Here is a 27595-nt window from a genome sequence, read left to right as displayed (position 1 = left end):
GTGATCTCACAGTAGCCAATCAGAGACGTTCAAGAAAGCGCCTGCGCTTGAGCTAAAGATGTTTGGCGTTTATCGCGTGGTCACTTCAGAGGTAAATAAATGAAATTAATCTCGTGTTTTTTTTGTTGTGTAGTGTACAAGATTTCAATTTTTGCTAATCATGTCAGATTTTTTTTGCGATGTTGAAGAGCTGTGGTGTTTAAGGCGCGTGACCGGAATTTTTAACTAATTTAACGTTACAGCATCCTGACGCGCTAACGGATTTTTTGTACCAAACGGGACCAGAAAGGCGGAATATTGAGGTAAAGTGGGATTTATATTCGCACATTTGTTCATTTTTGATCAGTGACACGGTCTTTATGTCGTTTACCACGCTACTTTGAATATTAGGTCTGAAATTGCGTTCAAGTATTACTTCAAAACAACATTACCCTGTTTAATTGACTGTAAACAATGTTGTACTTTGATAGTCACGTGGTGCTAATATTTAGAATTTGCAAGCAATACTTTTCTGAAATTACGGTATATTATTAAAGAGAAAGTCATAATGTGCGAATATAAAACCAACTTACCCCAATAACTTTAGACAGATTGAGCCAAAGTTGGTTTTATATTTGCACATTCGGTCATTGACAACTTGTGACATGCTCTCTATATGGTTTACCATGGTACTTTAAATACTCGGTCTGAAATAACATGCAAGTATGACTTCAAAACAACATTAGCACTATTTATTTGCCTGTAAACAATGTTAATTTGCTAGTCAGTGGCTGCTAATATGATTTCCTTATGTAAAATTTGCAAATAATACTTTTCTGAAATTATTTTATTAAGGAGAAAGTCTGAATTTGTGCATATAAAACCAACTTTACCCCAAAAAGACGGAATGAAACTGTAGGTGCGTTAAACTTTGTGTCCCCACACGGCCCGTCTTCAGCTCTGCTCATGACACTGATGTTTCTTTGACATCTGTTGTTTATTGAGAGGAGAAACAGAAGGAGATTCATTCATTCATTCATTTTCGTTTTGGCTTAGTCCCTGTATAATTCAGGGATGAACTGCCAATTTATCCAGCATATGTTTTACACAGCGGATGCCCTTCCAGCTGCAACCCAATTCTGGGCTACACCCATACACACTCTTTCACACACATACACAACATTCACCTATAGCTCGTGTGTTTGGACTGTGGGAGAAACCGGAGCACTGACCCAGCCGGGGCTCGAAACAGCGACCTTCTTGCTGTAAGGCGATCGTGCTACCTAAACTGCAATTTAATCTGGTAAGTACAATCCTCTGTTAATGTCTTTCGTTGTCAGTGTTATTTACTATAATTTTTGTTTTTGACATTGTAGTAACCTTTGAGTTCTTGTGAATTTAGTGGGGGATATTATGGACTTTTAATTTTGCGTAAGCCAGCTCAAGTGCTTCAAGTGAACTTGTAAATTCGCCACATTTCAAATAAATAAGTAAAAAAAAGCATATATATATATATATATATATATATATATATATATATCATTTATTATTATTATTTTTACACTATGTCTTTAAAATATGAGCACTTATTTTACCACAGTATTTTCAATGGGGATTCAGCGCTCAGCTGCTGCTCCAGACGGTCTTTCACCTCATTTTGTGCTTTAAAAATCAAATAAATTCTTATACTTATTAAATGGATTGAATTTTGATTGAATTACATTATTGAGGTTGTAAAAGCAACCTCATGAAATTGATGATAGTCGCATCAGTCATTCACAAGTCTATCGGTGGCTGAAAAACACCTTCATGCATTAAGCTTTCTAAATGTGTAGCTTCAATTCACTTTTATTCTTCAGCGTTTGACCCCAAAGCCAGTTAAAAATGTATTTTTAAAGATGTTTTGAGCTTTAAAAAGCTGAATAAGTAACTTTTTATTGATGTATGCTTTGATAGAGTAAGATAGGATAGTTTAGGGTAGAATAGGATTGGCTGAGATAAAACGTTGGAATTTTAAAGATGTCCAAATTAAGTTCTTGGGTTGGCATATATTGCTTATTAAAAGTTAGGTTTTGATGTAGTTATAGTAGGCGATTTGAAAAATGTCTTCATGGCACATGTTTAGTTTTTTCCATAACCTTCTATTGACTTTGGCAAAGAATTAAAAATATATACAATCATATTAAACGTATATAATTTTGGCTTTTCCTGCTAAAAAAACTGTCCAATCTTCAGTGTCGCACGATCCTACAGAAATGAATTATTCTTATTTTCCTTTCACATTCAAATAAATGTATTCAGAAATATCTGGACCAAATGGACTGAGTATGTAAGATTGAATATATACACAAAAAATAATAATACTATATAAAAATAACACAACATAATTGCTGATGATAGTTGGTTTTAATTCACAAGGTTCGCATAACCAATGAGCTTTCTCTCAGTATTTTTTTTCAGACTAAAAACAAAGATTTTATATTATTTAATATTGAGTTTGACTATTAAGTGTATATTTGACCCTCCCAGAATTGTGTAAATTTTGTTATTAATATTTCTTAAATTATTATTTTATTGTTATTATTTACCTTGTTTATTTAATTTTTACAATGTGTTTTGTTTTCTATATTGTATTAGAAAAGTTAAATGATTGGCAGTGAAAAATGGCTGAAATATTGTATTGGTTATACTGCTACACTACATAAAACAGATTTAAAAAATCATTATAATAAATGAATCATTCTTATATGATGATTGAGTTCTCTATTACGATCATTTGTTATTGCTGATCAATTGTTAGTGATGATCATTCTTCTAAAAACTTCATTTTATTGTGGAAACAGTGATGTGTTTTACATTTCATGGTGATTAGAATAATGAAAATAATAATAGTTTGTAAATACCATAGCATTTATTTAGAATAAAATATTTTGTAACGTTATAAATTTCAGGGCTGGTCTGGGTGCTGGAAATCCTGGAAAATGCTTGATTTCTAATAAAGTGTTGTCAAGGTTAGAAAAATGCTTGGATTTTGGACAAAGTGCTTGAATTTGCATTTGCATTGCTTTCATAATTATTCATTATCTTATGGAGTAGTTTTACTTTTAGCTTAAAATGCATTTTGCACATAACGAAAACCATTTGACAGCTGGGACATTAGCCGTACAGTTAAAACAGTACCTTAGTACTAACCTAAAGTATTATTGACAATAATAAAAAGTAATATTGATGAAGCTTACAAACTGTAGTTTCCATATTTGGTGACTGATTTTCAAAACAAGTGACAAAGGAACAGTTCATTAATTTGCAGCAGGAATATTCTCTGACTCATAAGGATTTAATTTGTTACATGGCTTTTGAATAGCAGTGGACATGAAAGTTTGGTACTACACCCAAACACAATCTGACTGTAAGCTCATTTTTTAAGACATCAACTTAGGGTAGAAGAAGATCAAACTTAAAAAGATACTTCATCCAGTAACTGAACTTGTGTTTTTTGTTTTTACTGTTTTTGGGTGATCTATTCCAATAAATCTCTGCTCCAAAGAATTCTACAATTTAAGTTGAAATGTCATGTTGTGTGTTTTAAAACAGCACAATGGATTTAAATGTGAAAAGCACATACAGCAAATATAAATGTCATTTATCGTGGTTGTTAGGTGCTGAAAAAAACTAAAAATGCACCTTGAAAGTGCTTGAACAGTGCTGGAATTTGAAGTTGGAAAAGGTGTAAGAACCCTGAAATTTCTTTGTCACTTAAACAATTTAATGTGTCCTTTGTGAATGAACATATTTATTTATTTATTTAAACTACTTATTTTTCAATGATACTTTTAAATGATATCATTGTTTCCACAAAAAAATTCATAATAAGATTTACCAATATTACTATTTGAATTGTATTTCTGTCTAATAAATTCAGCATTGGTGAACAAAAGACTTTCTTAAGTTATTATACAACATTCAAATGTTAGAAAATCGTATAATATTTTTATTTAGTCTCACTCAAGTGGTTCAAATCGTTTTATGAGTTTCCTTTTTTCCTGTTGAACACAAAAGAAGATATTTTGAAGAATGTTGAAAAGAAAAATTGCTGTTGGCACCCTTAGTAGGAACAAAAAACACCATTGAAGTCAGTGGCTGTCCCCTCAGCATTCTACAGAATATCTTATTGTGTGCTCAACAGACAGAAACGCAGAGGGGTTTAAAACGAGGAGGATCATGAGTTAATAATGACAGAATTTACACTGTGTGAACTCAGCGGATCCCTCGGAGTTCAACACACGTCCTTCATGTTGTAACACAAACAGATTAAGTCAACTTCATTGTTTTTACAAATGTTATTGGATATTAAACTATTAAAAACAACTTCCCAATTGTGTTTCGACTCCTTTTTAGTAAAAACAAACACTAAAAATCATTGAGTGCTTTAAGTTTTCTGCTTCTTTCTACAGGAACTCCCACGTGTAAAACGACTGCTGGATAACCCCACCGGCTCTGCCTGCAGGTTTTGGAGGTTGGCAGGTTGTTGATGCGGCGACTCAGGAAAGCAGTCAGGGCATCTTCCTCTGCAGAAGCTGTAGCTGCGGTGCGCAGCGGACGGGTCTACCTCAAATACCACACACCCTTGATTCTTGCTGAAGTATGACTATTTCTTTCCTGTGATTTGATAACAGTGTTTCATGTTTAATCATGTAGAATGGTTTATAGCAATACCTTCCTCATGTTTCATTCTGCTGCATGCAGTCTCACTACACACACTGCTAAAATGACTGCTCTTTCTTGGGGTTTGTCTTGTTTCTAGTCTAATAATTCTGCAATTAAGAAGCTTTTTCTAGACGAGTAAACATATTGTTTCATTTTCAGAAATATTGAGTCAAAATGAAGTGAGTTTTGCCTTGAAACAAGCTAAATTGACAGCAGGGTAATCAAACGAAGCTACTTTTCAGCTCAAAGTTTATTCCTCCTACACTATTGACAGATTATCTTGTCTTAAGGGAAAACACTCTTCATTTTGACTTCATTCATTCATTTTCCTTCAGCTTACTCCCTTATTTATCAGGGGTCGCCACAGCGGAATGAACCGCCAACTTATCCAGCATATGTTTTACACAGCGGATGTCCTTCCAGCCACACACCAGTACTGGAAAACACCCATGCACACTCACATTTTCGCTCATACACCATGGCCAATTAAATTGATCCAATTCACCTGTTTTTTAATCTTTAGTAAAAAGTCTAGTGTGAACAGATTAAGTGTTTGCTGCGTGTGTCTCCTCCTTCAGGCTCTTCAGAGGAGCGCAGTGCAGAGGAAACAGGCTGTAGCTTCAGCTCTGAGTGCTCTATGGTGGCAGCAGCAGATGTGACTGTGAACATGAGGACGGTGGAGCGTGATTGGATCAGGACGCAGTGCAGCAGCTCTGCTTGGACTGGAACTCCAGAGCTGCTAGGCCGCCGGCTACACCGAATATTGAGGAAAGACCAGACCAGAGCTCAACTTAAACCTCATGAGGGTGAGTGGAGAGCACACAATAACTCCAGAAATTCAGGTTTTTAAAGAAATAGTTCCCCTAGTGCAGTGTTTCCCAACCCTGTTCCTGGAGGCACACCAACAGTACATATTTTGGATGTCTCCCTTATCTGACCCATTAACTTCAGGTGTTGGAGTCTCTTCTAATGTTCTGCTGAGTTGATTTAGGTGTGTTTGATTAGGGAGAGGTTGAAAATGTGGACTGTTGGTGTGCCTTCAGGAACAGGGTTGGGAAACACTGCCCTTGAGACTTAAATTCTGCCATTATTTACTCCTGCTCCAGTTGTTCAAGGTTATAGTTTAGCATTTTTTATTAGTTTTTATTTTGATACCACTTTTAAATTTGCTGTACATTACAGGTCAGTTTTACTTCGTTTCTTTTAATGGTTTTGTTATTTTCAGTGTCGTTTTTATTAGTGCCGAACAAAGATTAATGCGATTAATCACATCCAAAATAAAAGTTTATTTTGACATAATATATATGTGTATATTTATTATTTATATGCGATACACACATATACATAGAAGCAAAACTATACAATGCTTCTTGTTGTTGCATAGATATTTTAATTTGTATATAATTTGTATCGTATATACAGGTGTGTGCCCAAAAAATTGAATATTGAGGGAAAGTTCATTTATTTCAATAATTTGTTTCAAAAAGTGAAACTTGTGTGTTATATTAGTTCACTACACACACAGTGAAACATTTCAAGCCATTCAGTTTGAATGATTACGATTAAAGATGATGAAAACTCAAATCGTAATTCGTAAATTCGTAATCGTAATCGTAAAACTCAAATCGAAATTGTATTTCACAAAATTAGAATATTTAATGTGACCAGTAAATAAAGGATCTTAAACACATGTTGGCCCTCTGGAAAGTGTATTAATGTACTGTATTATGTCCTCAGTACTTTGTTGGCCCTCGTTTTGCACTAATTACAGCATCAAGGTGGCGTGGGATGGAGGCGATCAGCCTTTGACATGGTTGAGTTGTTATGGTAGCCCAAGTTGCTTTGATTTCAGCTTGTCTGCATTTCGGGTCTCTGTTCCCTCATCTTTCTCTTGACAATAGCTCATAGATTTTCAATAGTGTCAGGGTCAAGTGAGTTTCCTGGCCAATTAAAAACAGGGAGACCATGGTCCTTAAACCAGATACTGGTAGCTTTGGCACTGTGTGCAGATCCTGCTGGAAAATAAAATCATCATCTCTAAAACAGGGTATCCGCGGGGTCTTAAAATGTCTTCAATCTCAAAAGCTAAATTTTAGGCCTTACAAAGTTTTAAATCTCCTAAAATGTTGTGTTGTAGGTCTTTTTTAACAGGTCTTAATTTACCTTTGGATATGGATAGCTACCCAATCTGGCCATTAAGACCAATACAATCACCAACAATCCCCATCTCAATAAAACTTTAAAATTTTTATTTAAAAATAGCATTTAATTAGTTACCTTAACATTTGCTTAAAGGTTCTCCGTTTATTTACTGCTGAGGATACTGACCTGATCAATATCTTTTATTAATCAATGATTTTTATTGTAGACTGAAGTGATTGACAGCTGTGTTTTGTTCTGTTCTTGTTAAGGTTTATAGGGTTTGTGAATGATATGTTTGAAAACTAATAAAAAAAAACATTATTATTATTGTATTATTAAATTTTAATCATTTTTGATAGGGTAAGTGAAAATCTTTTTTAACAGGGATGTTAACTCCTTAGCATTTAGCCCTGTATAATGCTAAAATTTAATCATAATGGTCTTAAAAATGTCTTAAATTTAACTTGGTGAAACCTGCAGAAACCCTGTAAAAGCTTGAAGTGCTCTAAAACTGCCTGGTACAGAGCTGCGTTGACTGGACTTGATAAAAGACAATCCGCTCTCCGCTCTTCCTCCAGACTCTGGGATCTTAATTTCCAAATGAAATACAAAATTTGCTTTCCTCTGAAAAGAGGACTTGGAACCACTGGGCAACAGACCAGTACTTTTTTCTTTAGCCCACCACAGACGCTTCTAGTGCTGTTTTTGGTTCAGGAGTGGCTTGACGCATGGAACTCTACAGCTGTCGCCCATGTCGTGCAGACATCTGTATGGTTCTTGATGCGCTGAACCAGCCTCAGTCACCTTTGCTTGACAATCCTCTCAAGGCTGCGGTCATACTTGTGCACCTTTTCCAGCCACATTTTTCCCTTCCTCTTAACACCCTATTAATATACTTAGATACTGCACTCTGAGCATCCAGCTTATTTTGCAATTGCCTTTTGAGACTTTTCTTCCTTATTTAGGGTTCCAATGATGGTCTTCTCCACAACCGTCAAGTCAGAAGTCTTCCCCATGATTCTGAAGCCTACCAAGCCACACTGAGACCATTTCAAGGCTTTAATTAGCAGATTGAGACAATGGGAGCCTACAATGTTGAACTTCATCATGATAATCTAATGTTGTGAAATACTGGATTTGAGTTTTCATCATCTTTAATCATAATCATTCAAACTGAATGGCTTGAAATGTTTCACTGTGTGTGTGTAGTGAACTAATATAACACACAAGTTTCACTTTTTGAAACAAATTATTGAAATAAATGGACTTTCCCTCAATATTGTAATTTTCTGGCACATACCTGTATGTGTATTTATATATACATAATATATATACACACATTTGCAGTTTAGCATTTGCACTGCTTACAATAACTCTTGTAACTTTTAACTTGGTAAAAAAGGATATGAAATATTTATTTGAACAAACACTAAAGCCAAAACTAAACAACTGCAACAAATAAAAGTAAAAACTGAAGAATTCACACAACTTTCTTTAGATGTGTAGTTACACATGCATAGTTTAGTTTTTTGGGCAAATGAAGAGGGGTAGTTTTATGTTTATATGGAAAGATGTTTGTATATTTCTTGCAGTTAATGGAAATGTTGTTTGTTTTTTACCAAAAGCTTTAGCTTACTAAAATAAGCTTGAATTGTTTAAAGCCTGTTTTTTTTCTTAAGATAAAATGAAGAGTTTTTCAATTCAATTCAATTCCCCTTTATTTGTATAGCGCTTATACAATGTAGATTGTGTCAAAGCAGCTTCACATAAAAGGTCACAGTAAATAGGAACAGTGTAGTTCAGTTTGTAGTGTTTAAGTTCAGTTCAGTTTAGCTCAGTTCAGTGTGGTTTAATAATCACTACTGAGAGTCCAAACACTGAAGAGCAAATCCAACGATGCGCAGCTCTACAGATCCTGAACCATGCAAGCCAGTGGCGACAGCGGAGAGGGAAAAAAAACTTCACTAAAGGCGGAAGTGAAGAAAAAAAACCTTGAGAGAAACCAGGCTCAGTTGGGCACGACCATTTGTGATGGAAAAGACAGAGTGATGGAAAAAACAGCTATTGACTTGAATAGTATTTTTTTCTTCCTTTTATGGATGATGATGAGTTTTTTCCCCAACATTCTTCATAATATCTGGTTTCATGTTCAACAGAAGTAGAAACAAAAATCACAAGTTTAGAACCAATTAAGTGAGTAAATAAGGACATTAAAGTGAGTAAATAAGGACATTTTAAAGTGAGTACATAAGGACATTTTTAAGTGAGTAAATAAGGACATTTTAAGTGAGTAAATGAGGACATTTTAAAGTGAGTAAATGAGGACATTTTAAAGTGAGTAAATAAGGACATTTTAAAGTGAGTAAATAAAGACATTTTAAAGTGAGTTAATGAGGACATTTTAAGTGAGTAAATAAAGACATTTTAAAGTGAGTAAATAAGGACATTTTAAAGTGAGTTAATGAGGACATTTTAAGTGAGTAAATAAGGACATTTTTAAGTGAGTAAATAAGGACATTTTAAAGTGAGTAAATAAGGACATTTTAAAGTGAGTAAATAAGGACATTTTAAAGTGAGTAAATGAGGACATTTTAAAGTGAGTAAATAAGGACATTTTAAAGTGAGTAAATAAGGACATTTAAAGTGAGTAAATAAGGACATTTTAAAGTGAGTAAATAAGGACATTTTAAGTGAGTAAATAAGGACATTTTAAAGTGAGTTAATAAGGACATTTTAAAGTGAGTAAATAAGGACATTTTAAAGTGAGTAAATGAGGACATTTTAAAGTGAGTAAATGAGGACATTTTAAAGTGAGTAAATAAGGACATTTTAAAGTGAGTAAATAAGGACATTTTAAAGTGAGTAAATAAGGACATTTTAAAGTGAGTAAATAAGGACATTTTAAGTGAGTAAATAAGGACATTTTAAAGTGAGTAAATGAGGACATTTTAAAGTGAGTAAATGAGGACATTTTAAAGTGAGTAAATAAGGACATTTTAAAGTGAGTAAATAAGGACATTTTAAAGTGAGTTAATAAGGACATTTAAAGTGAGTAAATAAGGACATTTTAAAGTGAGTAAATAAGGACATTTTAAAGTGAGTAAATAAGGACATTTTAAGTGAGTAAATAAGGACATTTTAAGTGAGTAAATAAGGACATTTTAAAGTGAGTAAATAAGGACATTTTAAAGTGAGTAAATAAGGACATTTAAAGTGAGTAAATAAGGACATTTTAAAGTGAGTTAATAAGGACATTTTAAAGTGAGTAAATAAGGACATTTTAAAGTGAGTAAATAAGGACATTTTAAAGTGAGTAAATAAGGACATTTTAAGTGAGTAAATAAGGACATTTTAAGTGAGTAAACAAGGACATTTTAAGTGAGTAAATAAGGACATTTTAAAGTGAGTAAATGAGGACATTTTAAGTGAGTAAATAAGGACATTTTAAGTGAGTAAATAAGGACATTTTAAGTGAGTAAATAAGGACATTTTAAAGTGAGTAAATGAGGACATTTTAAAGTGAGTAAATGAGGACATTTTAAAGTGAGTAAATAAGGACATTTTAAAGTGAGTAAATGAGGACATTTTAAGTGAGTAAATAAGGACATTTTAAAGTGAGTAAATAAGGACATTTTAAGTGAGTAAATGAGGACATTTTAAGTGAGTAAATGAGGACATTTTAAAGTGAGTAAATAAGGACATTTTAAGTGAGTAAATGAGGACATTTTAAAGTGAGTAAATGAGGACATTTTAAAGTGAGTAAATGAGGACATTTTAAAGTGAGTAAATGAGGACATTTTAAAGTGAGTAAATAAGGACATTTTAAAGTGAGTAAATGAGGACATTTTAAAGTGAGTAAATAAGGACATTTTAAAGTGAGTAAATGAGGACATTTTAAGTGAGTAAATAAGGACATTTTAAAGTGAGTAAATAAGGACATTTTAAGTGAGTAAATGAGGACATTTTAAGTGAGTAAATGAGGACATTTTAAAGTGAGTAAATAAGGACATTTTAAGTGAGTAAATGAGGACATTTTAAAGTGAGTAAATAAGGACATTTTAAGTGAGTAAATGAGGACATTTTAAAGTGAGTAAATGAGGACATTTTAAAGTGAGTAAATGAGGACATTTTAAAGTGAGTAAATGAGGACATTTTAAAGTGAGTAAATGAGGACATTTTAAAGTGAGTAAATGAGGACATTTTAAAGTGAGTAAATGAGGACATTTTAAAGTGAGTAAATGAGGACATTTTAAGTGAGTAAATGAGGACATTTTAAGTGAGTAAATGAGGACATTTTAAAGTGAGTAAATGAGGACATTTTAAAGTGAGTAAATGAGGACATTTTAAAGTGAGTAAATAAGGACATTTTAAAGTGAGTAAATGAGGACATTTTAAAGTGAGTAAATGAGGACATTTTAAAGTGAGTTAATAAGGACATTTTAAAGTGAGTAATTAAGGACATTTAAAGTGAGTAAATAAGGACATTTTAAAGTGAGTTAATAAGGACATTTTAAGTGAGTAAATAAGGACATTTTAAGTGAGTAAATAAGGACATTTTAAGTGAGTAAATAAGGACATTTTAAGTGAGTAAATAAGGACATTTTAAAGTGAGTAAATAAGGACATTTTAAGTGAGTAAATGAGGACATTTTAAGTGAGTAAATGAGGACATTTTAAGTGAGTAAATGAGGACATTTTAAAGTGAGTAAATAAGGACATTTTAAGTGAGTAAATGAGGACATTTTAAAGTGAGTAAATAAGGACATTTTAAAGTGAGTTAATAAGGACATTTTAAAGTGAGTAAATAAGGACATTTTAAAGTGAGTAAATAAAGACATTTTAAAGTGAGTAAATAAGGACATTTTAAGTGAGTAAATGAGGACATTTTAAAGTGAGTAAATGAGGACATTTTAAAGTGAGTAAATGAGGACATTTTAAAGTGAGTAAATGAGGACATTTTAAAGTGAGTAAATGAGGACATTTTAAAGTGAGTAAATGAGGACATTTTAAAGTGAGTAAATGAGGACATTTTAAAGTGAGTAAATGAGGACATTTTAAAGTGAGTAAATGAGGACATTTTAAAGTGAGTAAATGAGGACATTTTAAAGTGAGTAAATGAGGACATTTTAAAGTGAGTAAATGAGGACATTTTAAGTGAGTAAATGAGGACATTTTAAAGTGAGTAAATGAGGACATTTTAAAGTGAGTTAATAAGGACATTTTAAAGTGAGTAATTAAGGACATTTAAAGTGAGTAAATAAGGACATTTTAAAGTGAGTTAATAAGGACATTTTAAGTGAGTAAATAAGGACATTTTAAGTGAGTAAATAAGGACATTTTAAGTGAGTAAATAAGGACATTTTAAGTGAGTAAATAAGGACATTTTAAAGTGAGTAAATAAGGACATTTTAAGTGAGTAAATGAGGACATTTTAAGTGAGTAAATGAGGACATTTTAAGTGAGTAAATGAGGACATTTTAAAGTGAGTAAATAAGGACATTTTAAGTGAGTAAATGAGGACATTTTAAAGTGAGTAAATGAGGACATTTTAAAGTGAGTAAATGAGGACATTTTAAAGTGAGTAAATGAGGACATTTTAAAGTGAGTAAATGAGGACATTTTAAAGTGAGTAAATGAGGACATTTTAAAGTGAGTAAATGAGGACATTTTAAAGTGAGTAAATGAGGACATTTTAAAGTGAGTAAATGAGGACATTTTAAAGTGAGTAAATGAGGACATTTTAAAGTGAGTAAATGAGGACATTTTAAGTGAGTAAATGAGGACATTTTAAAGTGAGTAAATGAGGACATTTTAAAGTGAGTAAATGAGGACATTTTAAAGTGAGTAAATGAGGACATTTTAAAGTGAGTAAATGAGGACATTTTAAAGTGAGTAAATGAGGACATTTTAAAGTGAGTAAATGAGGACATTTTAAAGTGAGTTAATAAGGACATTTTAAAGTGAGTAATTAAGGACATTTAAAGTGAGTAAATAAGGACATTTTAAAGTGAGTTAATGAGGACATTTAAAGTGAGTAAATGAGGACATTTTAAAGTGAGTAAATGAGGACATTTTAAAGTGAGTAAATGAGGACATTTAAAGTGAGTAAATGAGGACATTTTAAAGTGAGTAAATGAGGACATTTTAAAGTGAGTAAATGAGGACATTTTAAAGTGAGTAAATGAGGACATTTTAAAGTGAGTAAATGAGGACATTTTAAAGTGAGTAAATGAGGACATTTTAAGTGAGTAAATGAGGACATTTTAAAGTGAGTAAATGAGGACATTTTAAGTGAGTAAATGAGGACATGTTAAGTGAGTAAATGAGGACATTTTAAGTGAGTAAATGAGGACATTTTAAGTGAGTAAATGAGGACATTTTAAGTGAGTAAATGAGGACATTTAAAGTGAGTAAATGAGGACATTTTAAAGTGAGTAAATGAGGACATTTTAAAGTGAGTAAATAAGGACATTATAAAGTGAGTAAATAAGGACATTTTAAAGTGAGTAAATAAGGACATTTTAAAGTGAGTAAATAAGGACATTTAAAGTGAGTAAATAAGGACAATTAAAGTGAGTAAATGAGGACATTTTAAAGTGAGTAAATAAGGACATTTAAAGTGAGTAAATAAGGACATTTTAAAGTGAGTAAATAAAGACATTTTAAAGTGAGTAAATAAGGACATTTAAAGTGAGTAAATGAGGACATTTTAAAGTGAGTAAATGAGGACATTTTAAAGTGAGTAAATGAGGACATTTTAAAGTGAGTAAATAAGGACATTTAAAGTGAGTAAATAAGGACATTTTAAAGTGAGTAAATAAGGACATTTAAAGTGAGTAAATAAGGACATTTAAAGTGAGTAAATAAGGACATTTTAAAGTGAGTAAATAAAGACATTTTAAAGTGAGTTAATAAGGACATTTTAAGTGAGTAAATAAGGACATTTTAAAGTGAGTAAATAAGGACATTTTAAAGTGAGTAAATAAAGACATTTTAAAGTGAGTAAATAAAGACATTTTAAAGTGAGTAAATAAGGACATTTTAAAGTGAGTAAATGAGGACATTTAAAGTGAGTAAATAAGGACATTTTAAAGTGAGTAAATAAGGACATTTAAAGTGAGTAAATAAGGACATTTTAAAGTGAGTAAATGAGGACATTTTAAAGTGAGTAAATGAGGACATTTTAAAGTGAGTAAATGAGGACATTTAAAGTGAGTAAATAAGGACATTTAAAGTGAGTAAATGAGGACATTTTAAAGTGAGTAAATGAGGACATTTTAAAGTGAGTAAATAAGGACATTTTAAAGTGAGTAAATAAGGACATTTAAAGTGAGTAAATAAGGACATTTAAAGTGAGTAAATAAGGACATTTAAAGTGAGTAAATAAGGACATTTTAAAGTGAGTTAATAAGGACATTTAAAGTGAGTAAATGAGGACATTTAAAGTGAGTAAATAAGGACATTTAAAGTGAGTAAATAAGGACATTTTAAGTGAGTAAATAAGGACATTTTAAAGTGAGTTAATGAGGACATTTTAAAGTGAGTAAATAAGGACATTTTAAGTGAGTAAATAAGGACATTTAAAGTGAGTAAATAAGGACATTTTAAAGTGAGTTAATAAGGACATTTAAAGTGAGTAAATAAGGACATTTTAAAGTGAGTAAATAAGGACATTTTAAAGTGAGTAAATAAGGACATTTAAAGTGAGTAAATAAGGACATTTTAAAGTGAGTAAATAAGGACATTTTAAAGTGAGTAAATAAGGACATTTTAAAGTGAGTAAATAAGGACATTTTAAAGTGAGTAAATAAGGACATTTTAAAGTGAGTAAATGAGGACATTTTAAAGTGAGTAAATAAGGACATTTTAAAGTGAGTAAATAAGGACATTTAAAGTGAGTAAATAAGGACATTTAAAGTGAGTAAATAAGGACATTTAAAGTGAGTAAATAAGGACATTTTAAAGTGAGTAAATGAGGACATTTTAAAGTGAGTAAATGAGGACATTTTAAAGTGAGTAAATGAGGACATTTTAAAGTGAGTAAATGAGGACATTTTAAAGTGAGTAAATGAGGACATTTTAAAGTGAGTAAATGAGGACATTTTAAAGTGAGTAAATAAGGACATTTTAAAGTGAGTTAATGAGGACATTTTAAAGTGAGTAAATGAGGACATTTTAAAGTGAGTAAATAAGGACATTTTAAGTGAGTAAATAAGGACATTTAAAGTGAGTAAATAAGGACATTTTAAAGTGAGTTAATAAGGACATTTAAAGTGAGTAAATAAGGACATTTTAAAGTGAGTAAATAAGGACATTTTAAAGTGAGTAAATAAGGACATTTAAAGTGAGTAAATAAGGACATTTTAAAGTGAGTAAATAAGGACATTTTAAAGTGAGTAAATAAGGACATTTTAAAGTGAGTAAATAAGGACATTTTAAAGTGAGTAAATAAGGACATTTTAAAGTGAGTAAATAAGGACATTTTAAAGTGAGTAAATAAGGACATTTTAAAGTGAGTAAATAAGGACAGAAACTGATGAATATGAATATCATACAATTATCATTAAAGCTATACTTCCACAGCAGATTGATTACATTAAGAGTTGTCATTTGTGTATTACAGGTATTTTAGAATGTAATGATTTTGACTCATTTAATTATGGACTCCTACATTTCCAGCACAAAAATCCAAACATAAGTTGAACTTGGGTGATGAAGAATCATTTTTATCGACACATTAGAGCAAATGGAATTGACTAGATTTGGGGAATTTCTTTTTTATCTCTCTTTAATTCAGAAAATGAATGATCTGATTTTTGGATTATTGTTGAATAAAATCAATATAAGTAAGCAAATTATTTACGATCAAATCCTTCTACAAAATCCTTCAGAATAGAGCTAGTTTGGTCTCCGTAAGAGCTGCTGAAATGTACATTTATGACTCAGTGCAAGAGAAAATAATAATTTTGAGAGAATATGTATTGTAAATAAAGTTCATAGACACACATTAAGCGTGACGTGAAATAAACACCTTTATTTTGGATGTCTTTGTATTAGACTGAAAGAGAAAAACACTGAAATATTCAACATAATCAAATTGACAGGTGTGTGTAAAAACAGTAGAACTTAATCTGAAGTTGTGTTGTCTTATGTGTGCATAAATGATGCTGATGTGACAGTCATGTAGTGTTGTAAACCCAAATAAAGACAGACACTGCAGCAGAATCACTTTTAATTCACACAACCAAATCTCTAAAACAACAATAAGTATTTCAAAAATGTACGAATAAAACTAAAACAAATTGATGCAATTCAGCAATTTGTAACTAGATATTAGGGATTTACTGATCGATCAGCTTGAGATCGGATCACATGTCATAACTCTATTGGTACTCACTAATCTGGCCGATCTCATGAACCGATTACTATTGTTTACAAGCAGAGGACACATAAGAACTGAAATCTTTTAACATATCAGAACTGAATGTTCTGTGTTTTCAACTATATTGCAAGTTCATTCAATCCTGGCTGGAAATATTAGGGAAATTATTTTTTATTTTAAAAATTAACTTGAATATTTAATAATATAACTTATTGTAGTATACGTGTAGCGGCTTTCCAATTGCCGCTATTGTTGGTAGAGTGAGCAAGTTTTTAACGCGTAAAGTCAGAGTCCGTAGGCAAAATAGATGCAAATAAAAACGTCTTTATTTTCCAATCAACAGAATTACTTCATCACTTTTCCTTAATCTATATGCACACTTCTCTGTTACCTTAAGTTGTTATGTTGAGTTGAGTTGAGTTCACGTCACGTTAAGTTACGGTCAAAAACTGTGTGCTTCCTACCAACGCTCTCTTCCATGCAGTGAAGCCACAGTTATATAGTCTGGTACTGACACCTTGTGGCCAATCGCCAATTTACAATGTATGGCTCCTACATACGTATCGTAGTTTATGTTTCCTCTTAGTAAAACAGTAACAGATTTATAGGTGTGCATTTAACTTCAATGTTGAACTCTTTTTCCATGATTTACAATGTTTCCAGATTTCTTTATTAGTGATTTTTCTTACCAATTTTTTTTATCTGTTTTATCTATTTTGTTCTGTAAAGTTGCCTCTGAGCATGACCACACTAAATGCTTATAAGAGACATGTTTAGGGAATTATATGCAGCATCCTTAATTTATTCTCTGAGGTAAGGCAAGATCTCCACTTAAGTATCATGCTTGGACTGAAAGTGTGCTTTATGCATTATAAAGCTCAAAGCATCAGAATCAGTACTCAGTATCTGCCGATCAACATGACAAGGAATCGGTAGTGATGGCTGACGTGAAGCTGCCATTTCGACACAGTGTCGAGATCCCGAAGCGCAAGTGTTTCGAAACACTGCACCGAAGCATGATCCGAAACACCCAGGTCACGTGACTAAAGTGTTTCGTAACACCAGGTCACGCGACTAAAGTGTATTGTAACACCTGGTCACGTGACTAAAGTGTTTCGTAACACCTGGTCACGTGACTAAAGTGTTTCGTAACACCTGGTCACGCGACTAAAGTGTTTCGTAACACCTGGTCACGCGACTAAAGTGTTTCGTAACACCTGGTCACGTGACTAAAGTGTTTCGTAACACCTGGTCACGCGACTAAAGTGTTTCGTAACACCTGGTCACGTGACTAAAGTGTTTCGTAACACCTGGTCACGCGACTAAAGTGTATCGTAACACCTGGTCACGCGACTAAAGTGTATCGTAACACCTGGTCACGCGACTAAAGTGTTTCGTAACACCTGGTCACGCGACTAAAGTGTATCGTAACACCTGGCCACGCGACTAAAGTGTATCGTAACACCTGGTCACGCGACTAAAGTGTATCGTTACACCTGGTCACGCGACTAAAGTGTATCGTAACACCTGGTCACGTGACTAAAGCGATTCAAAGCATCAATCATTTCAGCCTTTCGAGACCTGGCGAATCTGTGTTTGATTGACAGGGTCAAAATAATTCTCGGTCTCATACAGCCTAGTGGGCTGTGCGTGTGCACGTTGTTGCTGTGCTACAAATAGCTTTTGGGTTCGAATCCCGACTTGTACAAATACTCAGAAATCATGGTTTCATGTATTTTAATAATTTTTCTGTTTTATAGTGTAGCGATAGGATACAGCTGCTGATGCGCCATCAATTTAGCATCTGTTTTGTAACACTGTAAAACAATAATGAATATTTGTACAGTACTGTGATGTTTGGGTAAAATACAAAAAATGGGAAAGTTAATGAATAATATAAATAATTCTTGTTAACTTCCGACCACAACCCTGTCTGATCTAGCAACAATCCTGTTTTATGACCAAAACAAGACATGTTTTTTTTTTTTTTGGTGTGTTTATTCGGATGTCAGACCAATGTTGAAACAAAATGATACAAGAACAGAGCATTTCAAACCGATATTAAGCATTTCAAAATAACTGTATCAGCCTGGACTCGAACCCACTATCCCCGCATGCTAACTAGGAACTGTCACCACTCCACCATATCACTTGAAGTTTCGACTCTACAAAGTGGGGTTTAATACCTCAATTTTCTCAACTCGTTCTTAGCTGAAGTTGTTCCAGTGCAATACATAAAAATAACCACTAGGTGTCACTGTAGAGATGGGTTTCGAAGCTTCGACGGTTTCAGTGTTTCATGAAGCCTCGCTTTGCCCACCACTAGGAATCGGTACTCTGTATCGATTGCAAAAATCCTGATTGGTGCATGCCTACTAGATAGTGTTTTGTTAAAGTCTGCATGAACTGGAAGCTGTGATGCAGTTCCTCGAAGCAGTGGGTGTGGCTTGTTTTTTCTACTGCAAGCTGATTGGATGTAGTGTGGTCGTTTCATTCAGAAAGATAAGGAAAAGGGTTTGGGTAGAGTTATTACAACCTAACAGACTCCTCCTGCTCACCATTTCTGTTTGTTGTCAAAACTGACAGCTGGAGGGGCGTGGTTAAGTATGTTAGCCACGCCCAATACCTCAGACTGATGTAATGTTTGAATTTAACTGAACACAAACAGGAAGTGCATTTTCAGATTTCAATTTTAGATTGCACTTGTAAACTATTTTATTTTCTTGATGACCTGCACAGATTGTTCACTACAGAGCTAGCGATGTGAGCTAACAGTCATATGGTTAGTTTTGGTTTCATGTGTACTTTAATGTTGATGTGTGTAGTTCAGTCTCTGGAGTCGATCCTGCAGTATGAGGAGTACAAGGAGCAGCTGGATGGACAGACGTCACTGATACCAAACAATCTCTGCCCACACTTCACCTTCAGACTGCGCACACCAAACCTTGTCCTCACTAAGAGTCCACTGCATTCTCGTAAATATCAAACAGAAGGCTGTGAAAGTCAGCGTTGACAACTTAGCGACTTTAGAGACCTTTTTGAGTGACAAATTAAAAAAAAAAACAAATCTAGCGACTTCTTTTTGGTGTTACTGGAGGTTTTATAGACTCTCATCTGTCTGTACTGTAGCATTCCTGCTCTTCTGAAGGAAGTTTATTAAGTCTGAGAGATTACTGCAAATTCACTACACGTCTACACTGATATACTATATTCAAACAGCAATGCATTTAATTAAACTGACATGAATATATAAAGCATAGTGTAAATAGAAATACCCCTTTATTAACCATTAAAAATAACTGCTGGACATGATGATGTCAGTAATATGCATATTGTTGTATAACAGTCTAGCGACGTTTTGAGCAGAGATTAGCGCCTTTTAATTGAAAATAGTTGGCAACACTGGTTAGAATGTTTTTATTGTTTAAAGTCCATGTTAAAGGGGAAGTTGCTGAAATTTTCAGTATGTTGATGTCCTTCCAATGGTTGCTCAGTGGCTAGCACTGTCTTCTCACAGCAAGAACGTTGCTGGATCGAGTCCCGGCTGGGTCAGTTGGCATTTCTGTGTGGAGTTTGCATGTTCTCCCCGTGTTGGCGTGGGTTTCCTCCGGGTGCTCTGGTTTCCCCCACAGTCTAAACACATGCGCTGTAGGGGAATTGATGAACTAAATTGGCCTTAGTGTACGAGTGTGAGAGTGTATGTGTGTTTCCCAGTACTGGGTTGTGGCTGAAAGGGCATCCGCTGCATAAAAAATATGCTGGAAAAGTTGTCGGTTCATTCCACTCTGGCGACTCCTGATAAATAAAGGGACTAAGCCAGGGGTGTCCAAACTTGGTCCTGGATGGCCGGTGTCCTGCAGATTTTCACTACAACTTGCCTCAAGTCAACACACCTGCACGGATGTTTCTAGAAAGCTTAGTAAGAGCTTGATTAGCTAGCCCAGGTGTGTCTGATTGGGGTTGGAAATAAAGTTGGCAGGACACCGGCCCTCCAGGACTGAGTTTGGGCACCCCTGGACTAAGCTGAAGGAAAATGATTGAAACGTATTCTCCAAATGATTTAGTATATTTAAAGGCTTCTGATTAAAACGAAATGTTCCTCTTCTCAGTGAAATTACAGGTGGTGCACGACAGAGACATCCGTTCCCAAACGTTCAGGACCACAGAAGCTTCTACAAACAAGATGAAGAACATTCCCTTCATCTAATGAACACAAACAGCTTCAGCACAATCAAGAACAAAAATAATAATTAAGTCGGTGCCAATAGCCTAGTGGTTAGTGCGTCGACACAGCGCCCAGGTGCTCAGGGCGACCTGAGTTCGATTCCCGGCTCAAGGTCTTTTGCCGATCCTTCTCCTATCTCTGCTCCCCACAATTTCCTGTCTGTAAATCTTCACTGTCCTGTCAATAAAGGTGAAAACCCCTAAATAAATGAATAAAATTGGGTCTGGGTTTTGTAAGAGAGAGTGTGTGAATGGTTTACCATCACAGTTTGATGATGTTATTGTATTGTTTTGTTTGGGATGTTGGAATAAATGTGATCAAACCAGTTTGTTCACTGAATTTTGCAACAAATTTGCCAAGTATCTGAACTGTTCAATTCTCAAAGCATTAAAAAAAAAAAACAGGTACACGCCAAATACTGTGAACACAAATGAAAAGACATTTTACTAATACTGAAGACACTCACAGTTTTGCACATTTGTCTACAGGAGCTGCAGAGATTTCCCACTTTCAGCCAAATATCAAATTAATATTACGATGGTTTTAGCACGTCTTTAATAGTCACAATGAGAACAACATAACGCATAAATCAACATACTAGTTCCAGAGTAGTTTCACAAACTTGATATTTTGCATTTTAGCCGTCTACTTTGAACACCTAGTCTTTGTAGTGGTCATTTGATTCCACTAAAAATTGAAGGCTGCCAGCAAGATTGTTTTTCTTATATAGCAGTTCGTTTTTCTCAGAAAACATTTGTAAAGGTGCTGTTGACTTGAATTTTTCTCCAGATGTTGGTAACAACCAAAGAAATTCATATATGCAAATGAAACAAATCTAATTAGTTTACAGATGAAGTTCTGTGTAATAAAATGAAATGACGCGGGGAAAAAGTATAGAACACATGAACAAAGGGAGGTGTATTTCAGCAGTCAAAAGCCCAGACAGCAGCTGAAATCTCTGTGGTTCTTCAGCAACCCTCTGCCCTTCCTCAGTGTAAATGAATATCAGCTGCTTCAGTCCAACATCTACATTAGCAGGAGGATGGAACTATAAATGTTTTTGATATTCTCCAGGGTTCAGGTGTTCTCTGAAGAGATGGGTTTTTAAACTGTCATTTGAAGGATACCAGAGAATTCAATTCAGTTCCCCTTTATTTGTATAGCGCTTTTACAATGTAGATTGTGTCAAAGCAGCTTCACATAAAAGGTCACAGTAAATAGGAACAGTGTAGTTCAGTTTTTAGTGTTTAAGTTCAGTTTAGCACAGTTCAGTGTGGTTTAATAATCACTACTGAGAGTCCAAACACTGATCATTCCACCAGCGGGGAACAGTGAATGAAAAGGTGTTGAAAGTGACTTATAGCCTCTCTGCGATGGCACCATTTACATCTGCAAGTCAACAGAAGTGTACTGAGCAATGCAATGTCAAGTTTTCTTTTTTGCCCATCAATTAGGACCACCAGCACTGCATGTTTTCGACGTCTCCTTTGTCACGCCCATCACAGGTCCTTCAGTCTCTGCTATTGAGCCGATTATCAGAATCAGCTGTGTTTGATTAAGGAGACATGGAAAATGTGCAGAGCTGGTGATCCTCCAGAAATGTGGTTGAGGAACACTGCTTTAAACAAACACAAGCAAACTCTTGTGAGCTTTGTCGAGTTTCAAACCAAATATCAAAATTAAAAACAGCATATTGGGTTTAGAAATGCACATCTGAGCCACGTTTACCATGTTTTACATGTGTGAAACAATAATGAAAAAATATATAATGAATTTAGATCATGTTATTTTCTAATTAATTCAACTGTAAGCAGTTAAACACATTTTCCCTAAAAAATGCAAGTAAATCAGCTTAAACATAGTATTAAAAGTCTAAAATTACGTATAAAATAAGTATAAAATTAGCATTATAGCAACTAAACAATATTTCCCAATCCAGGTATGGATTTTGTTTAATAAACATCATAATAAAAACTTACCTTAATGTGACAAAAATATACAGGCCCTTTAACAGTGATGAGCAAGGGAAAAAGGTGACTATAAACCAGGCATGGGCAAACTTGATCCTCGAGGGCCGGTGTCCCAGCAGAGTTTTGCTCCAACACTAATCAAACACACCTGAACACCCTAATTAGTGTCTTTAAGATCACTAGAAAGCTACAAGCAGGTGTGTTTGATTAAGGTTGGAGCAAAACTATGCAGGGACACCGGCCCTCCAGGATCGAGTTTGCCCATCCCTGCTATAAACCATGAAATTGACACTTAAACAGGATCATAAATGAAAACAAATTAAATATTGACAAGCAGAGTAAAACGTAAGACTTTTACAGACATGAATGAAATCACACAAGACAATTAAGAATGAGGTTTTAGGATGTTGGTCTCACTTAGACTAGAAAAATAAAAGACACCACAAAAATAAAACTCATTATACAGCTGCTGCTTTACTTGACAGGAAATGTAATATCAGTTTTTACCATAACTTGGTTTTAAGACTGTTTTTAAGTGTAAAGATCCAGCAGAAACCCTGCAAAAGTAAAAAAAAAAAAAAACGGGGTTGAAAAAATCTGTCAAATGATTTATTATAACGCATATGATCAAGCAGACTTAGACACAGAATGACTTTCACTTCATATGTAAACGATTAATTAACCCAGTGTTTCCCAACCCTGTTCCTGGAGGCACACCAACAGTACATATTTTGGATGTCTCCCTTTTCTGACCCATTAACTTCAGGTGTTGGAGTCTCTTCTGATGTTATAAGTGGATTCAGGTGTGTTTGATTAGGGAGAGGTTGAAAATGTGGACTGTTGGTGTGCCTTCAGGAACAGGGTTGGGAAACACTGAATTAACCAACAGTCCTCCATCTTTTTCTAACTAAGTCACTTTTTTGTTATTTAAAGTCTATTAAAATAGTTTTTTACAGTTAAGAGTAAGCAATTGGGTCTTTTTTTTCCCCCAATCTTAACCACAAACTAATTGTAGAGCACATTTACACTTAATTATTGTCACATATTTATCAATATTATTAAGTGAGCTGAATGAAAGCAGATCTTTGACTTCAAATCAATGACTGTAAACACAGATTGTCTTTTTCAATGGTCGTGAAGTAAGACTGAATCCAAATGTAGAAGCTGTTGTCATTCTGACCCTCATCAGTACACCTCCAGAACACACATCAGCTGTCCAGAGGGAAACTGAACTGGACCCCCGGCTTACAGTCACCCACCAATCGAAGCTTCACCACTGAACTCCACTGAAGAGTGAGAGATGTTTGGGCAGGTATTGACCATGGTAAAAGTGACTGACCGGGAGAGCAGCATCAACATCACCATCCAGACAGAGACATGGCTGAAAATGAACAGACCAGTCCATTATGGGCTGAGGGGGGCTTTTTAGCTCATTTTGATATGCCCTTATAATATATTTTATTAATGTTTGATTTAGATTACAATATTATTACTTTACTGGGTTAAAGTTGGTTTTATATCGGCACATTCAAAGACTTTAGTCAGTCTACACCAACACAAACTGATTAAAACATGCAATTAGCTACATTTGCCTACAGCGATACTGACTGAATATGTATTCAGTGAAAAATGAGCGATTGAAAATGTTTGTAGGCATTTGTCAGAGTCATTAACCCAGGAAGAAGCTTTTGGACTATTCCCAATCAGTCATTGCTGTATTAAAAAGCAAATTTTGTAGAAGAAAACATCTTTGACTTAAGCAAAACTTCATATATAACAAAATATTCATACAGCAAGTCTTATAAAGCAAACTGAATAAGAGCAGATTATTGAATTCAAGTCAATTCATGTAAATATTTGTCTTTTTTAAAGGTCGTGAAGTAAGATTGAATCCAAATGTAGTGGCTGGTATCATTCTGACCCTCATCAGTACACCTCCAGAACACACATCAGCTGTCCAGAGGGAAACTGAACTGGACCTCGGCTTACAGTCACCCACCAATCGAAGCTTCACCACTGAACTCCACTGAAGAGTGAGAGATGTTTGGGCAGGTATTGACCATCAGGGCCGGAGTGGGACTCCTTTTCAGCCCTGGAGTTTTAACCCTTAGACCGGCCCACCTGTTCACGACTGACTATATTGAAATAAGGTCATTTCCAATTTAGTTTCTAATGACACTATCACATCTTCTTCAAGGACACAGCTGCTTTAGAACTGCAAATGTTTTTCATAAATATGAGAACATTAAAGGGTAGCTAAATCTCCAACGCTATTCTCTAAAACATTACAATGTCCTTTCCTGCAATATCTGAATATATTCTGTGCTACATTCTTTATAGATATCTAGTCCTTTTGTCAGACAAAAAATAAAACATGTACACCTACATAAGTAACCCAAATATGTCTTAACACTAAAAGTGAAGGAAAAAAAATAAAAATTACTCAGCGGCGTCGTAACGCAACGTGCCGACCACTGGAACCACGATGGCGCTGCTATGCTGCTGCGTTTGGAATAAAAAATAAACAAGTTTTGCACTGTCATCTGCAAGACTCTTAACCACAGTATTACTTTCTATTGATGTCTTAATCTTTTTCTCCCCTCTTTAGATTCTGATCAAGTTATGTCAGATTTATTATTGTAGTGAATCATCTGATTTGCATTGAGCAGGTGTAATATTCATTAATATCCATTATTCGAATTCTTATATTCACTAAGGCGCCGCTGTTTGGGGTCGAGTGATCATTAGATCAGTTACATCATCATTAACCTGCAGGCTGCGTTTTGCTCACGGAGCTGTGGCAAAATAATGAATAAAGAGTGAGGATATGGTCAAATAAATAAACAAATGACAAAAGTGCGACTGCTGAGAGTGCAAGTAGCACCGGCCCACCGGGAATTCTCCCGGTCCTCCTGATTAGCCAATCCGAGCCTGCTGACCATGGTAAAAGTGACCTAGCCCAGAGGGTGTTCTGAGAGGTTTGTTTGGCTTATTTTGATATGTTCTTATAATATTCCAGTGTTTCCTCCAGGATTTTTTCCAGCTGTGGCGGCAGACCTTTTTTTTTGCGCTGTTATAATTCACTTACCTTTTAATACGTTTTGGTGCGATTATCACCCGCTATTAAAAAAAATTTAATGTTTTGAATGAGAAACTGTAATGTAGCCGTGGCGGGATGAATTTTGGCGTGGCGCCCCGCCATGGAAGAATGAATGTACCGGAAACCATGTATTCTATCTATTGCTGTTATTTGCTTTAGATTTCTATAGATTACTATATTACTACTATATTTGGGTAAAGTTGGTTTTATATTCACACATTCAGACTTTCCCCTTAATAATATCATTTCAGAAAAGCATTCTTTGCTAAATCTATATATTGAAATCATACTAGCAGCCAACGACTATTAGACATGGGACGATAACTGTTTTCAGGGTATACCGCGGTTTGGAAAAGTCAAGGTTTTAAAACCATCAAAATTTTCTGTTATACCGTTCCTAAGGTGTGTGTAAGATTTTTTATTTTCTTTTTTGTTTGTTTTTTAGGACAACAGTATCTCCAGCTGAAAAGATATCCGAAGATGCCATTTTGAATTGTAAAGGAATCTGTGTGTTTAAAACTAATGAAGACAGCAGAAGTCAATGATTCATTTGAATTATTCAGCCTGATGTTTACTGCACCAAAATATTTTAAGTGTTTCTCAAAATAAAAATATAGTGTGTTCAAACAGGGGAAAAAAAGGTTTAGTTTTTACCCAGACATTTAAAAAGAATATAGTTTAGAGCAGTGAGCACACCGTGAGACCGTGATATTTTTGTCCAAGGTTATCACACCGTCAGAATCTTATACCGGCCCATGACTATAACGACTATTACAGGGTTCATACACATTTTACTACTAAAATTCCATGACTTTTCCATGATTTTTCCAATATTTTTCCAAGACTTTCAATTAAATTTTCATGAACTAATGTTTCATGCAATGTCTAGATATGCGTGGTAAAAGAAAAACAATGTGTGTTCAAATTTATTACAGCATATTGCTATTTAGTTTCAATTTATATTTATATCTATGTAAAATTGATTCAGATCAGGGATTCTCAACCAGTGGGCCTCAGCGAACCTGTAGGTGGGCCGCGAGATATCTCAAAATGAACTCTCAGTATTATACTATAATTTTTAGATTTCATTAATCTTATGTAATATTAAAATGATCGAAACAATGCGCTTTCTTATGTTCCCTGATTAATTACTTCAAACTCAGTGCAAAAAACAGCCTCATGTCTGCAACTAGTACACGCAAGTCTGTTCAATCACAAACTAAGTGTCAAGTGAAAGTGAAAGTCTCTCTTTGTGTATTATTGTGTGTAACTATTTAATATATCTGCATAGTTGTTCAAATTAATGTCCTGTGAGTGTTTTATAATGGACGCGCACCCATACAGGAGGATCTAGCAAGGCTCAATGGTGTTTCTGCCATAGACTGTAAAATAAACGTGCATATGAGCTTCAGACGCGCTCTGGCGGAGCGGTTCACTGTTCCTGTCAGCGATCTCCCAATAATATCCAGCTGCAAACTCAACCGCCATCAGATCAAAGGGTTTCAACAGATTTAGAGTGTTTTACTGTATTTTACATTTGTCTGTATATTTTTGAATAGTACATATTTAATAGTAGATAATCATTCATGTTGTACTTTAAGATTCATTCAGTCATGGAAAACCAGGAAAATTTCCAGATTTTCCATAACCGTATGACCCCTGCTATTAAAGTACAACATTGTTCACAGTCAATCTAACAGTGCTAATGTTGTTTCTGAAGTCATACTTGCATGCGATTTCACACCCAATATTCAAAGTAGCATGATAAACAATTAGGGAGCGTGTAACCAGTTGTCACTGACCGAATGTGTGAAAATAAAACCAACTTTAGCTCAAATACTACAATTACTATATATGTTTGTGTAGTTTGTATTATTATCATTTGAGCAATTCCAGCGTTATGGATGTGACATTTGCAGTAAAATCTCAAAACATACATTTAGAGAAAGAATATGGTAACATTATAATGAAACATCTGTGTATATTTTCCAAAATTACTCATCACAGAGTTATGGGATCAGAAAAATATCAATCTGTAAACATTATTTATAATTATTTTTGTCAGGGTTTTCACCTTTATTTGAATAGGAA

The 27595-nt window shown here is 34.2% G+C and overlaps 1 long non-coding RNA gene across 2 annotated transcripts; it reads left to right on the top strand.

Moving 5' to 3' along the window:
- The first annotated feature begins 49 nt into the window (after positions 1–49).
- Positions 50–20744, top strand: LOC130220724 (uncharacterized). 2 transcript variants are annotated; one of them, XR_008836222.1, is made up of 5 exons: positions 50–302; positions 1091–1282; positions 4434–4621; positions 5265–5492; positions 20319–20744. It is a non-coding gene; the product is annotated as an uncharacterized LOC130220724 (long non-coding RNA). The 2 variants fall into 2 exon arrangements; XR_008836221.1 differs by having other exon boundaries at positions 50–1282.
- Positions 20745–27595: the final 6851 nt, after the last annotated feature.

The sequence above is a fragment of the Danio aesculapii genome, chromosome 3, assembly GCF_903798145.1.
Source record: "Danio aesculapii chromosome 3, fDanAes4.1, whole genome shotgun sequence".
NCBI classification, from domain to species: domain Eukaryota; kingdom Metazoa; phylum Chordata; class Actinopteri; order Cypriniformes; family Danionidae; genus Danio; species Danio aesculapii.
Note: the sequence above shows the minus strand (reverse complement) of the source record. Positions and strands in the feature narration are given on the sequence as shown.